This window comes from Miniopterus natalensis, chromosome 11 (assembly GCF_054644295.1).
Source record: "Miniopterus natalensis isolate mMinNat1 chromosome 11, mMinNat1.hap1, whole genome shotgun sequence".
NCBI lineage: Eukaryota > Metazoa > Chordata > Mammalia > Chiroptera > Miniopteridae > Miniopterus > Miniopterus natalensis.
The window spans coordinates 20797449-20816000 of record NC_142091.1 but is presented as its reverse complement, the minus strand read 5'-3'; positions in this window follow the sequence as shown (position 1 = coordinate 20816000).

The following is an 18552-nucleotide window of genomic DNA, read 5'->3' as shown; positions in this document are numbered from 1 at the left end:
GAAGCACAGCAATAAATACAAAAGGAATAATAGAATTAAAAATTAATAATGTAGAGCACTTTCCAGATGATGATCCAGTTTTTTTCATAAGTCAGTAGCATGGGGACGAGGGAGAGGGGAGGAATGGAACTCCTCTTTAAGTGAAAGCTAAGAAATGTAAGAAAATGCAAACGCCTTGTTCAAAATCTGACTCAAATAAATCGTTCAGGGTAATAGGATACGGACTAGATAGAATATGATGTACTAATTTTTAGATGTAATAATGTAGTTATTTAGGTCTATTTTTAGAAAAAGATGAACATTAACATGATAGCAGAGATTTACTTTAAAATATCACAGAAAAAGAACAAAGAAGGAAGGAAAGAAGAAAGAAATCAACAGAGAAAAAAATTTTTAAGGATTAGATGTGTACCCAAGAACACAACATCAAACTAGGTGAGGCAAAAACTAATAGAGCTGCAAGAAGAAAGAGATGAATCCGCTATCATAGTTGGAGACTTTAGCAATCCTCTGTTAGAAATAAACATATCCAGCAAGCGGAAGACAGTAAGGACACAGTTGAACTCAACACCACCATCAATCAACTGGATATAATTGACACTATAGACTGTGTCATCCAGCAACAGGGGAATGCACACTCTTAAATTCACAGGGAACATTTACCTAGATAGTCCACAGTCTGGGCCATAAAATACACCAGAACAAATTTAAAAGAAAAGAAGTCCTAAAATATAGTTTCTCAGACTACAACAAAATTAAACTAGAAAAAATAGAAATATAAACAGTCCAAAATATATGGATATTAAATATACTTCTAAATAACATATGCCTCACGGGGGAAAAATCTCAAGAGAAATTTAAATTTTTTTTTATTTTTTATTTTTTTACTAAATGAAAATGGAAACACAACTTGTTAAAATTTGTGGGATATAGCAAAAGCAGTGCTTAAAAATGTATAGCATTGAATGCCTAGGTTATAAAACAAAGATCTAAAAATTAATATCTAAGTTTTCAACTTAGGAAACTGAAAAAAAAGAAAAGAAAAATAAATACAAAATGAGCTGAAAAAAATAAGAACTGGAGCAGAAATCAATGAAACTGAAAACAGAAAATCATTACAGAAAATAGAGAAAACCAAAAGTTGGTTCTTTGTAAAAATCAATAAAATTAAAAAGCCTCTAGTCAAGACAACTAGGGAAAAAAGAAAGCACACAATTAATAATATCAGAAATGAAATATAGGAAATCATTTTAGATCCTATGAACATTAAAAGGATATTAAAAGAATACTATGCACACAAATTTAATAACCTAAGTGAAATGAAAACACAGGTTTTCAAAACACATACAAAAAGAAATAAAACAATCTGAAGAAGACTATATCTATGAAAGATATTGAATCAATAATAACCTTTCAAAACAGAAAGCACTAGGTGCAGATGGGTTCACTGGTGAGTTCTATCAAACATGTAAGGAAGAAACTTTATCAATTCTCTACAATTTCAAAATATAGAAGTCAAGGGAATACTTCTGAATTTATTTTATGAGGCCAGCATTACCCCAATATCAAAACCAGACAAAGATATGACAAGAAAAGAAAACTAAGTAGAATCCAGCAATGTATAAAAGGAATCATACATCACAACCAAGTGGGGTTTATCCCAAGTACATAAGGCTGGTTCAACACCCAAAACCCAATTACTGGAATTTATTACATTAACAGGATAAAAAAGAAAAATTACTTGATTATATCAAGAGACACAGAAATAGCATTTGATAAAAATCCAACACCCATTAGTTATCAAAACTCTCAGCAAGCAAGGATTAGAGAGTAACTTTCTCAACTTGATAAAAAAAATCAACAAAAAATCAACAGTGATCATCATACTTAGTGGTAAGAAACTGGAAGCTTTTCCTCTAAGATTGGAGACCAAGCAACTATGTCTCCTCTCACTACACCTTTTCACCATCATACTGGAAGTCCTAGCTAATGAAATAAGACAAGAAAATAAAAGAAAGGCATACATACTGGGAAGGAAGAAATAAAATTGTCTTTGTTCACACGGACATGATCATCTATGTAGAAAACTTAAAATAATCATTTAAAAGAACTAATAAGGGCCCGGCCAGCATGGCTCAGAGGTTGAGCATTAACCTATGATCCAGGAGACTGAGTTTGATTCTCAGCCAGGGCACATGCCCAGGTTTCAGGCGCAATCCCCGGCAGGAGGCATGTAGGAGGAAGACAATCAATGACTGTTTCTCATCATTAATGTTTCTCTCTCCCCTTCCTCTCTCTGAAATCAATAAAATATATAAGTAAATAAAAACTAATAAGGGGTTATAGTAAGGTTGCAGGATAAAAGGTCAATATGCAAAGTCAATTGTTTTTCTATATAACAGCAAAAAACGAGGAACTTGAAGTTAAAAACACAATAACATTTACATTTGCACATCATAAAATGAAATGTGTACACAATCTATATTAGGAAAACTACAAAACTCTGATGAACAAAAATCAAAGCAGCACTTAATAACTGGAGACCTATTCCATGGACAGGAAGACTCAATATTATCAAGATGTCCATTCATCCCCACTTGATTTATAGATTCAATCCAATCTTAATCAAAATCCCAACAAATTATTTTATACAAATAGATTCTAAAGTTTATGTGGAGAAACAAAAGACCCAGAATAGACAATAGAATATTGAATAAATAATGAACACAGTTGAAGGATTGACACTACCTGACTTCAAGAATTAGTGTAAAGCTACCATAATCAAGACAGTGTGGTACTGAAGTAAGAATAGACAAATGGATAAATGAAATTGAATAGAAAGCTCAGAAATAAACAGATATAAATATAGTATTTGACAAAGGAACAAAACGATATAACAGAGCAATGATATTCTTTTTAAAAAATGCTGCTGGAAAAACTGGACATCTATATCTATAATTGCTCCAAACATAAATGGATTAAATTTTTTAATCAAAAAGCATAAAGTTGATGGATAGATAAAATAAGAAGACCCCACTATATGCTTCCTCCAAGAGACTCACTTAAGCTTTAAGGACAAACATAGGTTCAAACTGAAGGACTGGAAAAAGATATTCCATGTAAGTTGAAAACCAAAAAGAGCAGGGGAAATTGTATTATATAAGACAAAATAAACTTTAACCCAAAACCTGTAATAAGACAAGGTCTTATATAATGGTAAAGAGGTTAATTCATCAAGAGGATATAAGAATCATATATGCATCCAACATTGGAGCACTTAACTATATTTAGGAAATACTAACAGGTCTGGATAGTGAAATAGACAAGAAATATAATAATAATAGGAGACTTCAATACCTTACTTCCAACAATGGCTAGATCATCTTATTGATGATATATTATCAATAAGGAGACATTGAACTTGAACAGTACTTAGTCCAAATATACCCAACTGACATATATAGAATATTCCATCTAACAACAGCAGAATACACATTTTTCTCAAGCACACATGAAACTATCCAGGAAATCATGTTTGGTCAGAAAAAATGTCTTGGCATTAGCTGGCATAATGCCAAGTATCTTTTCTGAATACAATAGTATGAAACTAGAATTAATAACAGGAGAAAAGCTGAAAAAAATCACAAGCATGTAGAAGTGTGGAAATTAAATAACATACTTCATACAACCAATGTGTCAAAGAAGAAATCAAAAGGGAAATAAATAAATATCTTGAAACAAACAAAAATGGAAATACAACACACCAAATATATGGGATGCTGCAAAGCATTTCTAAGTAAGAAGTTTATGGCAATGAATGCCTACATTAAGAAAAAAGAAAGATTAGAATAAACAGCATAGGTTTACACCTCAAGGAACTGAAAAAGAAGAACAAACTAAGCTCAAAGTTAGTGGAAGAAAAAATAACTAAGATCAGAGTTGAAATAAATAAAATAGAGACCAGAAAAACAAGAGAAAAGATCAATAAATCTAAGAGCTGCTTTAAAAAAAAAAAAAAAGAGTAATGAAGTTGACAAATACTTAGGTAGACTAAGTAGAAAGAGAGAGAAGACTCAAATAAATAAAATCAGAAATGAAAAAGAAGACATTAAAATTGATATAACTGAAATAGAAAGCATTATATAAAAGACTACTGTGAACAATTATACACTGCCAATTGTATAACCAAAGAGAAATGGATATAAACTCTTAGAAATATACAACTGCCAGACTGAATCATGAAAATATAGAAACTCTGAACAGACCAAGGATGAGTAAAAAGATTAAATCAGATAATCAGAGAACTCCCAACAAGGAAATGTCCCCTTTCTTACACCACTGATAAATATTACCAAACATTTAAAGAGAATTAACACCAATTCTTATGAAATATTTCAAAAACTTAAGGGAAAGAAACACTTCCAAAATCAGTTTGCAAAGCCAGTATTACTCTGATACCAAAGCCAGATAAGGACATTAAAGAAAAGAAAACTACAGGAAAATATTTCTGATGAATATAGATGCAAAAACTCTCCCCAAAATACTAGCAAACCAAATTCAAGAGTACAATAAAAGGATCATACACCGTGATCAAGTAGGATTTATCCCTCGAAAACAAAAATGATGTAACATAGGCAAGTAAGTGTGATATACTACCTTAATAAAATAAAAGATAGAGATATATGATCATCTCAATAGGTGCAGAAATGCAAACTTTTTGACAAAATACAACTTCCCTTCAGGAAAAAAAACCTCTCAACAAGTTGGATATAAAAAGACATACCTTAATATTAAAAAAAAAAAAAAAAAAGGCCAAATGTGACAAGCCCATGGCTAACGTCATACGTCGCAGTCAGAAGTTGAAAGCTTTTCACCTAAAAACAGGAATAAGACAAGGGTTCACTCTCACCACTCTTATTCAACATGGTACTAGAGTCCTACCTAGAGAAATCAGACAAGAAAAAATAATAATAAAACACATCCAAATCAAAAATAAAGAAAATAATTTCATTTATAGTAGCATGAAAAATAGATAAAATTTAACCACCAAGGTGAAAGATCTGTACACTAAAAACTAACTAAAAGGCTTTGATAAAAGAAATTGAAGGAGACACACAGACAAAAATGCTCAGTCTCATTGTTACTCTCAACAATGCTATTGGGAAAGATTTGAAAACAGCATAAGGGCAGTTTTCTCTCCTATATGCCTACATCTGTTCCATGTGAAAGACGCACAAATTCTTTGCCCTATTGGACTCTGCATGCATAGAGTAAGCCCAAAAGCAGTGAACTTGACCTCACTCCAGCATCGGCAGCCAGGCTGCCCAACTCTAGCCTTTTAAATTTCTCAGGTGGGAGTAAAAGCTAAGAGACGAAAATTCTACCATTTTCTTCATTCTGCGCACATCATATATTAAGATCTCTAAATAGTCTCACTGAGGCACCTGCATTCGATAATTGGAGGTGGGACACTTACAGTCAGGTTCTCTTCAGAACAGGCCTCTTCAAAAGTCCTCTTGGTGAGCCTTCCTCTTGTCTCAGCCAACGTTTTACACTGTTGATGTGGGTAATGTATTTTAGGATTATGTAACTGCTCTTGGCTATCTATGTTTAAATACCTAAAGGACCTCCGTCTTCCAACTCCCTTTGCGCTCTACTGCCTTAAAGTCTCAGCCAAACATTCCTTTCAACAACCTGTTATAAAGAATGTAAGAAAAGAACTGAAATAGAGTTATGCTCCCAAGGACTTACTTTAGTTGTTCTGTAAAAAATAGGTGTAGAGGGTGGAGGCAAATCTGGAATTATAGAAAAGGCTATGTAAGAAGTAATGGGGACATGGACTGTAATTGTGAAGAGACGTCACATGCCAGGGATGTGTTACACACCGGAATCACGAATGCTCGTGAGTTATATGAAAAGTATGAGAAAAATAAAAAAGAGAGAATCAAGTATAACTCCTAGATTTTTAACCTGAGCAGCTAGGGGAAGGGTGTGCCATTAACTGGGGAGGTAGATTCTTTAGAGGGTAAATAATTAAGAATTCAATTTTAGACATGCTAAGTCTGAAGTGATTATTAAATATCCAAGTAAAAATATCAAAGGCACAGTTGGATATAAAAGTCTAGTAGTCAAGAGATCTAGACATCAGGGTTAAAATATGTATTTGTAGATCAACAACATTTAAGAGATCATTAAAAACTATGGGACTGTATGAGATTATCTTTGAATTGAATTTGTCTAAGAGGAGAGAGAAGAGCAAAGGATGTAATCGCCTTCGGGCACTACAAAATGTAGATATTAGGAATATGAGCAGGAACCAGCAAATAAGACTTAGAAAAAATGGCCACTTAGGTAGACCCCAAGGGCTCTGAAGGCCAAAGCAAAATGTTGAGGGCGGCTCATCAGGGGAAATGGTGAAAGGCATGCTCTCTCATTTGCAGATCTTAAAAACCTAAGACTTGCAGCTAGACGGAGGCAGCACGTACAGCGTTTGGCTCAGAGCACACTGTGTCCTGCCCTGCAAGACAGGAGCTTATCCTCCCGAGGAGTTTTCTCATCTGTGATGCCTTCGCTGAGACTATAAAGCGTCAATCTAACATTTTATAAAGCCAGAAAAAATTCCTTCCTATGCCAGTTAGCATATTATCCTACTATTGAAAGAAACAGCATTGTGATCATAATAAAGTCTAAAATGCCTTTATCTACATGTCCCTGAGTCTCATTTAAAAACATGTAATTAAAAGAAACGGAGGTAAAGACGTTCAGGCACTCCCAAAACAAAGGGGGAAAAAATGTAAATTTGTATTAGCATCTGCAGTCATCTGTTTTCTCTACAAAGAACATCTGATGGACAAAGTTGTTCATTTTCAACGTTGAGTTATCAGATTGAAGCCTTGACATTCTCCCCAATTAACTCTAACAGTGCTTTCAGAAAATGGACTTTGACATTGCCCATTTAATGAACAAATCCAATCAGCCACCCTGTTAGTGAAAATGGAAAACAGACGTCTTTGAGAATGCTAACTGATTGCAGAGGGAACTTGAAAAGCATACGACCATGGAAGATGTTTCATAGTCAAGCTCACCACTGGATATTTTTTAGTGGACTGATAATAGTTTTTCTTTGTCCTATAACAAACCTCCAGCTCAAACTCAGGAGGAAATCCATCCCACTGGAATCTTTTTGCCTCTCAGCTAAGTCCATGGAAGCAGATTCATGACAAAATAAATGTCTGTTGTTCAAATTACCTCTGTGTAATGGGAAGCTGAGGCATCACCCTCCTCTATAAGTTATAAGCATGAATTTCTTGTGTGCAGTGGCTTTGGTTCACTTGAGGAGCCTATGAATACCAATGCTGGGTGAACAGAAGCTGCATAATCTCTGTTCAAATCAGTAAAGGAACACGCTGCCTTGCAGAATCAGAGGGTCAGCACAGATCCCTGCAGCGGGACACTGCCTAGTATTCTTTTCCTGTTGCAAGATCTTAATCGAGGCAGTCCCCTAAATCTTACTGGAATCAAAACCAATTGTTCGCATATCAGTCCTGAGGTACCTGATTGCAATGTAAACAGAAAAATTATCTCGACAAATTCCTTATCATCTCTCCATCCCTCGTTCATATTACGTCTCCATGAACTTTTTTTTTAGCTCCTGACTCCTAGCCTCTCCCTTCTCTGCTTGAACAGATTCACATCCCTTTGACAGCACCTACTCACATTTTCCTGTAATCATCCACTTACAAGCCTACTGCTCACAATCTGCAAATCTAACCATTACTCTATTCCCAGAGAGCTGGTTAGCCCTGCAACCTAATGGGTGTCTGTAATCATTGCTGGAATGAATGGCTGAATGAACATAGCCGGGTGCCGAGGTGTGCGGGGAACAGTCAGTCCTCAGCCTCTGGTTAAACCTTCAACTAATTTTGTCGGAGACCCTACCAAGGAAGCCTATGAGCTTGTGCCATTCCTACTGTAGTGGATGCTGGCAGTCTCCTCCCCAGAACACTTTTACTATTTCGGTGTAAATGTGCATGTGTGTGTGCACACGCATGCACACACACACATCTCAACCCCAGCCCCAGCTTCTGTGAGTTTTGACTGAGAACAACTCACAGCTGATACCTTCCCCAGAGCAGAACTCCCCCCCTCCCCCCTCAGTGCAGACCTGACTCATTGCCATGGACAAAAGGAAAGCAAGGGAGTACAGGCCAGGTGGCGCAAAAGGAGCTTTAGAGTTGTTCTTATGGAAAATAATACAATAATTAATAAAATAACGATACAAAAATAAACTCTGTGTTTCAAGTACTCACAACTGTAAACCTCCTTTTGCCTCACCCTGTACGAAACGCCAGCCCTCTTAACTCAAGGTGGGACAAGCTCTGTGGATCAGTACGAGTGCCAGAGCCTTCTGGAGGGAAGCCAGGCTCCAGCTGGGATGACGTGTCCTGCTCTGCTCACTCCCCCCTCCTCCAATGAAATCATTTGAACAAGGGCCTCCATCTCAGGGTCTACTCAGGGACCCAACACGGCTGGTGCCGGAGGCGGTTCTAAGAAGCAGACCTGGTGGCTGGGATTCTGGAGTAGCTCACTGGCTGGCTGGCAATCAGGGCCTCTCAGTAGTGGGAGGTGTTGTGTTTATAGTTCATGGCATGCTCTAAAAGTACAATTGCTAATTAGGCTTTCATCTTTTGTGGACTAGAAAGAGATACAGGCAGAAGAGAATCTCTAGCTGGTACAATGTCCTGGGTTTCAGAAGTCAGAAACAGCAATTGTAAGGACTCTGAAATGGGGTGGCTGTACTGAAGTGCCACCAATTCACTGAACGGAAATCAGGACAGGCTCAAATCTATTCATCAACAATGTAGAACAAAGTGTGAGAGTCAGAGGGCAGCATTTAAAGAGACACTCATCTCCTACAGCCAGAGGACAGACATAAAAAGTCAGTCACAGGACTTAATTGAAAGAGAGGCAGAGCTTCAGGAAGAGCTGGGTTCTCAGCCCAGGCGAGTCTCCTATGTCGGAGCAAGAACCTTGATAGGATCCTGAGGCCTGCAATGGAGACGTCTGGATAAATGAAAATCATGTTCCTCAACTAATAGCAACAGAATAGGGTTACTTTAAAGATTAAAGTCAGAATTCAAGGAAATTACTTAATCGTGTTTGGGACATGGGATGCACCTGAAAACATGGCTGATAATAGTACTCGTAAGGTCTGGTTTCCTTTTAAATTGGCCTGCATTGGGCAGAACTAATTTGGAAAGATGACATAGGATGTGTGGGCAATTATCTGAATCTAAAACTTTTACATGAGGTATCCCATATAGTAGATTGGAACTACATGTGGCTATTTAAAATGAGATTTTAATTAATTAAAATGGAATAGAACTTAAAAATCAGCTTCTCAATTGCATTAGCTACATTTCAATTGCTCAGCAGCTGCATGGGGCTAGTGGCCACTGTGATAGCGCAGAGAGAGGACATTTACATCAACACAGAAAGTCCATCTGACAGCACTGCTCCAAATCATGTCAGCTGTACAAAGTAAGAGAATGGTCTTCTATGAGCGTGATTTACAAGTATAGCAGCCCATGGTGTTTGTGCCTACATTGGGTGTGTGGTTGTTGATTGTATTGCTTTTTTATCCCTCACAGATTGAAATTTAATTGAAACAATCCTTGCAGAACTCTGATCTTGTTGAATGTGACAATAATTGTTAGTCTACACGGTTAGCATCATTAATGAGAACATCACTTACAGAATATCTATAGTCATTAAAAAACAGTCACATTATACCAAGTCTTCTAATTTCCGTAGGGATTCTCCCTAATTATACTAACACTGTCCTTCAGCTATAATCTGAATATAGTGACAATGTAGAGGCCAGCTTAGATCACTTTTTATTTCATAATATTGTATTAATCCTTTCCCATTTAATACTTTCTACCATCAATTCTAAAACCTGTCAGCAACTTCTGATATATAGCGTGCAGTACTTATGTCAATCAAATAATCACAAGCCTTCCATATAAGAGATCTTATCTCAGATTTAATTAATCAAGAATAAAATCTGCCTTTCCTGTTTCTTTTGCATTTATTCATGGCCTCTTGAACACTTGATGCTCAATTGCTGCTATTGGTTGGAGGATGGGCTTACTTCCCAAGAGTCAGGCTCTATAATTGGCAATATTATAAACTAGAGAAGTGATGCAAAATCTTGTTTATTTTATGTTTGAGGGTGATAAGGCTGATCCTGTCTCTATTTTCTCTAATCCAATATGGTTACAAGAGCTATTGGGTATAATCATTATTTATTAATTGTATAAATTTATATTAAACAGCTATACTGTACTATTCAAAATTCTAAAATCAGAACTTTTTATAAAATTCATTGGATGCTGCCCTGGTTGGTCTGGCTCGGTTGGTTGGAATGTCATCCTGTACACTGAAAGGTTGCAGGTTCAATCCTTGGTCAGGGCGCATACTGGAAGGCAAAAAAATCAATGTTTCTCCATCTCTCTGTCTCTCTGTCTCTCTGTCTCTCTTTATCTTTCTCTCCCCCCCCCCCCATTGTCCTCTCTCTAAAGTCAATAACCATGTCCTTGGGTGAACATTTAAAAAGTCTCATTGGATGCTTAATTTGTCATTTGACTTTCTAGCAAAAATGTATTAAAAATATATTGCAAAAACTTAGATGAAGTAGAAAAAAATTGGACATTCATTTTCATCATGGCCTGCTTTGATGGGTAGAGAGTAGCCATGCAAAATCCCTGATGGGCAAAATTTCAAAAACAAGCCAAAAAGGAACTGAACAACTCTATATGGAACTCCTTTTAAAACCACAAAATCTGGACAAATATAGATTTAACAAAGAAACTTAACTTGTTGGGTTAAATAATAATTGTTTACATGGTATGATTTAATAGCTACTGCTCAGTCAGACGAGGCTAAGTTTTGCTGCAGTAACAAATAACTCAATGACCTTAGTGGTTTATAACACAGTCTCATTTCTGGTCAAGGTGCATGTGTATCAGGTGTCAGCAACTGCTCTACTCCACATGATCTGCGTTCCAAGACCCAAACTTATGGAGTAATCTTTATTTAGTGGCAGAGGGAAAGGAGACATGGAAAACCTCACACAGGCTTTTAAAGCTTCCCCTAGCAAGTAATGCATGTCACTTCCACCACACTGCATTGTCAGTACTATTCATGTCCTCGCTCCTAAATTTAGAAGGACAGAGGTGTATAAACCCCCTCAAGGAGGGACACAAAAGGGAGAAAAAACAAAGTATTTGCTTACAGCACTCCAAGCTCCCACAACTACCATGTAGCCAATTCATTCCAAAATGTACATATACATATTGCTGCCCTGCCCAATTGTTTCTATTTTATTACATTATCATTAGCTGATTTTTAATAAGTTAAGTATGTCTCTTTTCAGGCTCTGAATCTAAAGAGAAATTGCAATTTTCCAGATGTTCTGCACCACAGCTTCCCAATAATAAAGCTAATGTTTTAACTTGTTCTTAACTTCCACGTCTATTTCCTATTTCTTATATGGACCAGAACTTGGGAGAGAGAGAGGAGAGTGACTGAGGATAGCCAGAGGTCCAATGTCTACTTTGATAGTTTCATTCATAGTGCCTTCTGAACAGAGAACGACTTTCTCTGGAAAGGAAAAGCATCTGCAAGAAGAGGATTTCAAACATTTTATCCCATTTAATCCTCTAAGAACCCTATCTAGTAACTACTATTATTGGCATTTAACAGGTGATAAAACTGAGACTCGGATAACCTAATTCAATTACCCAAAGCAGGGATTTAAACCTATGTCCTGTCAGCTACCCACCTGTCCAAAAGTATAAGCCAAAAGTATAAGCACCCTTTAAGACCTAGATCTGACATCATATTCTCATAGAAACCTTCCTCAATGCCCTTCTTCCAAACTGAGTTAGGCACCATCCTTCCCACCTTGGTGTAACTATCTCTCACACCAGAGTACGAGTTTCATCCGGTCAAGAAAGTTCTTTATCTTTGCATCCTCAGGCCCTAGCACAATGCCTGTCATTGGCTCCATCACTAATATTGATGTTAATAGGATGATAAATAAATGAATGAACTATACATGTAGTTTTGTGCTTGGTCAAAAATACTCAAATCAATGTATTAAATGAGATAGCATAGAAATACAGTTGAACCTAGACAGGCTTGAAGAACTGAAAGATAACTAATTGGGAATCAGTTGGCCTGGGTCCTACGTGTGGCTCAATCACTATCTCCTGTTGTCATTGTGGACTTCAATTTTCTCGGCTATTAAATAAGGGGATAAGAATAGATGGTCATTAAAGCCCCGTCACCTCTGAAATGTTTTGGTTCTGAAAGGGGACTGTTCTTCTCAGTCACCAAAAGCAACTCTAAGAGGTGTCTATGTATCCTTTTGTGTCTCAACGTCAAGACCAACCAGCCAAGTCACGCTTTCTGAAGCACCTGTTCACTATGTTACTTCCCTATTATAGTGTATCAGTTAGCTAGGCTGTTCACACTTCTTTCATTAGCTGGCTTAACTTTATCAATTCAATTCTCTCTCTCAGTTTTCATGAAAACACAAATATAAAAGTCATATTAATCAACAGGTAATAAACTTGGCTGGAAACGTAAAAATAATGCAGGAACAAGGCAGAAAATAGATATTAGAGTAAATCTAGGAGATGTATGAAAGTTAGGAAACAAGATGTCATTGCGGGGAGAGGTAAAAATTGAGGCAAGACCCTCTTTAGGCGGGAAATTTTAAGTATGCTTCCTATTGGGATAGGAGAAAGGTGAATCCAATGAACTAATGAATTCAAAAAATATTACTGAGTACTTATTACATGCCAGGTATTTGCTGGGTACAGAGGACTCAAGGAGTCAGAGAAAGAGGGGTGAAAGCAAACAAATAATTAAAATAAAATGTATGCGCTATAATAAGGGCACAGACAAAGGACTTCGGTACCAAAGGGAGGCTGCAATTAACTCCTTCTGAGGGAGCCAGGTAAGCTTTCACAGAACTTGTGACATATGAGCTGGGTTTTCAAGGGTTGTTAGGAGCTTTTTAGGCATAAAAAGGATTTCCCCAGACAGGAAATAATATAAAGAATAAAAGGCCATATGTTTTTGTGGAAAAACAATAATTTTAAAGCCACTGGAGATTGAGATGAGATGAAAATTAGAAAGATGACACTGGAGAGGAGGCCAGATGGTGAAAGATTTCCTTTGCCAAGTTATCTGTTAACAATGATAAATTCATTAGGAGGCAGTTTCACCCATAGACCAAGGGGATCGCAGCTCCTGCTCTGGGCTCCAGGCTTCAGAAAATCTCATTCCAGCCAGTGTCAGTCTGTCCCCTTCCCCATGAGACAAGCAGTCCATAGGGTCAAACCAATACGCCTGCCTGGAGCCCCAATCCCAGCCTTTCCTCTACCTCCTCACCTTTCCAACCCCTATAATCCCCTCCCACCTTTCGACTCTCAGCTATGCTCCAGGTCCTCCTTACGCTGGACTGACTTGCTCAAAGGCCCTCAAATACACTTCCAGGACCTGCACAGACCCTTCCCCAGCTCCACCCTCCAAGCACAGACCACAGTGCTGGTGTGTGCACTTCGAGGCATGGGGAGAACGCCAGAGGGCTGCTGCTGGCCAAGAATAGGCTTGTGGACAAAGCTTAGGCACCCACGTGGGGACCAGAGCCAGGGTTTGAAGAAAAGCAGGAAGAAGTGAAGGGAGTTTCAGGTCACAGGCATGGCTTCTATGTGTACCTTTATCCATTCATGCAAATGTCAGGGGCAGGCTTGTAGGGAGGTCTCAACTTTTAACTGTTTCACATATTTTTCTTAACTGTAAGGATTACTTGACTCCCATAAATGAATTAGCAGAGATATTTGCACTAAAATTAAGATCTTGTGTGGGTTTTTTTTACTAGTCCTCATGCTGAATTAAATTAATGACCTCCTGTGCACTTTTAGGAAAGTGGTCCTTGTGTCTTTAAAATTTTGTAAGGACCCTACACATGCAATGTGGCAAGAAGTCCATTCATCTCGCAAAGGCAGGGCCTGGGGTCTTCAGAAGATGCCTCATCGTAACAACATGAGTGAATGAATTTAGAGTGAACAAATGTTTCCCTACTCCCTGGCAGATTTGAATCTTGACTTTCTTTTAGCACTTAAACCCGTGACCTTTGCTTTGCTGTCCTGAATTGCTCCCTTGCCACAGTTGCCTCTGCTTTAACTTTGGACACTAGGCTTTGGCATGTGGCGGAGGTTTCTTATTTCCCCCTCCATTCACCCCAGCATCCAACACCAACTCCACACCCCCTTTTTCAGTTTTATTATGTCCCTATTGTCATCGGCAACTGGAGAAGCCTCACCTCCCTCAGCCTCCTGACATAGGACAGATCCAGCAAATAGCTGGATAATAATATGAGAGTTAAGTTTTTGCAAAATTCAATATCTTCAGCGGCTTCTCCATAATGAACCACATTCCCTACACCCAGTTTCAAACGAGTAAAGAAGGATCTTAATTTTCTCCCTAATTTTTAGAGGACCAAGCCGCACATTTGTAAGACAAGAACAGGGCATCCCTGAACAAAGCAGCACCTGTACAGCCCACAGGATCCTTGGAGAAAAGGAGACTCACTGGGAGGACACAGATGGGCTCTGTGAGAACATGATTTGCTTTAACATCCGCCTGTGTAGCTGTCTCAGCTGGCTTTGAAAAGACAGCTTTTGGAAATATAGTTTATGATTCAACCAACAGTACTCACTGAAGTGCATGTTCCTTAGTTGTTAATAGTTGTTTCAGAAAAAGATAGATGTGTGTATTCATTCTTCAAATACTTACACTCGATTGTGGTTGTAATTTTTGACTGCAAAATCCATTCGACGGAAAAACAAGACAGATAGCAAGGGTGTCTGTGATTTTTACGGCTTCCTGTTTACTCGCCAAGGCTCCTAATTTCTTTTTGCCTGCACAGTTACTGGAGGGAATTAAGGCTTCTGCTCAATCTGGCATGTGGGAATAACTTCTTCCAATAGATTTTGCTTTGTGAAACTGAAAATGCATCACTGGTGTAACTTTTTAATCAAAACTTATTTCCAAAGTCATTTTAAGGCACAAATTAAACCAGTCTAGATAATGGGCCAATTTTAACATCAGATTGTCTTTCAGAGACCCAGTGAAGTGAAATGGAAGGCTGAATCTTAGCCCTTAAAACATCATTGGTTAAATGAAGCAGGAGCCGACAATGGGGAGGTGAACATAGTATCTCACAGCAGGGTGAGTTGGGGAATTCTGGCTTTAGAGCTTCCAACCCAATTTTTAAAATCAATGTGAAGTAAATTCCATGTCAGAGGCTTGGGAAACCAACTGATGCCCATTAAAACTACTTCCTAAGGAGAAGAGACTGAGAGTTTGGTTTAGTCCTTTAAATAACATACATGAACTTTTGAAGGAAAAGCCCAAAATTGACTTTTATCTTTTGAAATCAGCTTTATTGAGACTTGCTGAGCTGATTTTCACTTGCTGATGAGGTGTCAGGCTTTCAAAGCTCCTACGTGGTCAAGGTTAGTACCTACATGTATCTCAATTCCAGGCACATGCCTGGCTGCCCATTCTCTGTATTAAAGAGGGGGGGAAATCTCCCTGCGCTTAAAGTTCATGATGACAACAGCTCTGGCTTTGCCACAAAGCCGAACTGCTGAGCAGAATATTAAGTACTAAGGGCTAAACCCACCCTGAGGTGATGACTCTTAGTTCGTACTGAATTCAATTAGAACAGCTTCATTTTCATCATTAAATTATTTTGATGGGAGTCTTACAGCCGCTAAGGGAAGAGCCAGCCTTCAATATAATTCACAGAGGTTATGTCCTTGTTTAGTAAGTCAAAGAATGAGCGCAGTTGGGAGGAACCCCTAGCATAACACCTCATCTATCGCTCGCCAACCCCACCACCACGTCTTGGGAAAATGCATTTATTATTCGTAAATCATGCTTGACAAATTGATATCCAGTCTCTTTTAGAGCATGTCACATGACAATTTGCTGTTGCCAGGCTATAAAGTAAGCTTACATAAAATATAGATGAAGGAATACCCCATGGTCATTGTTGTAATAGATGACTGACCTCCAAGAAGCTGAAGCATATTACTATCTAGTCCAGATGAGTTATTTAGAAGCCCCTGGAACTTCCCAGGATTCAGGACACCTCACTGTATCCAAGAATTCACGCTCTTTATGAATTTATTGTGTAGTCACTGAAAACATGTGAACATGGCTTTCTTCGTAACTTAAGTCATAAAGAACAAAGTGAATGGAGCACCAGTGGACAGCCAACATCAAGAAAAATGTGTAGAAAAGATTGTGACATATCAAAGAAAACTGTACTCTCAAATCCCCTTTGGAGTCAGGTAAAGTAATACAGGTAATAAAGCCTCATATATACATATACACACAGCCCAGCTACACATTCACAGGAATATATACAACCACCCTCATTTAAAATACAGGTCCCAGAAATTTTAATAAGAGTTCTTGAATATAATATCTCCTGCAATCCTCTCATCAATCCTATAAGGTAGTTAGTCATTTTACTTAACAAATGAAGATGTTAAATGATTTACGCAAAGCCACAAGACTAGGAAGCCATAAAACTAGTATCAACCCTTCATCTCTGATTTCAGATCTGGTGTTCTTTCCCCTCTATCTTAGGAATTAAGTTAGGATATGTACTTAATTAAAATTAGTCATTTATGGGTCACCAATTTTCTAAGGATTTAGAAAAATATTCTTAATGGTAAAGCCTGTGATAATTGAAAATGCATCCTCTCTGATGATGTGGCTCCTTTGGAGCTTAGTGTTACATTCGAAACATGGTTTATCCTGCTGCAGTCCTGTGGATGGAGATGGTGCAAAATACTTGACCAAATGTGCATGGGCCTGGGATATTCTCTCATCATTTGATTGCATTTTTCTTTATTTTAAACAAATTCCAAATGCCCACATTTATTTATCATTGGCAAGAGGGAAGGCAACAAAGAGGGAGAGAGGAAATTTATAAAATGCTACTGATTTGCAACAGACCATGAGATAGGAAAAATAAGAATTGCTTCTTCAAAGTCTTGTGTTAAAGATCTCTTTATGAGACAACGGTATCTCTGGCAGCATCACACAAAAAGTAAAACAACACTGACTGATTCAGAAACAGAAATTCATTTGTTTTCCACACTTTTTCCCAAACACGTATTCCCCTCAGAGGTGTACTGTTGAAAAATGACAAAAGGTGAGAAATAATGGCCAGGCCCTTAAACCGTTTAGAAGCACCACGCTTGTTTCCTCTTACCTCACACAGTACACACGCACGCAAGTATTGATTCAGAACACGTCTCACCCCTCGGCTATTTCAGCGTACAACGGGGACAACTTAAGGGGGCTTAAAGGTAAAAAGTGAATTTTATACGATCGCAAAAGTTAAAGTCAGCCCGCCCATCTGTGGCTAAGGTGATACAACTATAGGTAGTAAATGTTCTTTTTATTAATCTGTTTAAATGATCTGGAGAGGAAATTGTCTCATGATCAACTTTCCCTTGTTCATTAGGCTTTTTGATTGCTTCTTGTAGCCACTAGACATTAAAGCAAATACAGAACCTAAATCACCTTCCACCGTGAGGAAAGTTTCATAATATGAGGTCAAAGGGTTATAGAAAATAGCAGTTACCCCTTTCACCTAAAGACTCTGAAGAATTAAAAGTTCCAAATTCCTTTCTTAATGAAATGTCTTAAACCTCAGTTTCAGCTAATGGACCTTTGTTAAACGGAGGAGGTGGTCACAATTTTTATAACATTAAAATTTGATGCAGTGACACCTTCCTTTACTGTAATTTAGCAACCAAGCATCCTCAACGTTATAGAAAATTTTGTCCACCCTCAGCCTTCATGCTAAAGCTTAGAGAAACAAACAAATTAGAATCCCAGCGACCGGTGCCCTACCTAGGAGAACAGCAAAGGCAATTTCAGGAGGCCCTGAGATGAAAGCTGCAGCCGGCACAGGAAGCAATGCGCCCAGACGGGAGAACTGAGGACTTGTTTCAGAGGGAAAAACAAATTGAAAGTGGTCAAGGATTGGAAGTGATTGACTTTGTGAAAAATTATACCAAGAAGCTCTTGAAAGGTCTGAGAAAAATTAGTGATGGGTACAAAGAAAACAATGCCAATGAAGTGGCGAGGAAATTAGTATTGCCTTCGGGGAAAGGGAGCATAGCCATAGTACACTGCAACACTCAGCCGTGAGCAGCATCTGATTAAGCATAGTACAAACACTTGCTGATTATAATCAGTAATTACAATGAAACTTCATTAGAAAACAAATTTTTACCCTAATAAAAAATCAATAGATAATCTAAAAAACGGATACATCAAAGATAGACACATACCCGCAGGCATCAGATCCCAGTGCTAACAGGGGAAAGATTCCTCGAGTGGAGGAAATGCAAGGAGAAAGGCACGCTGGGAAATAGGTGTGAGCCA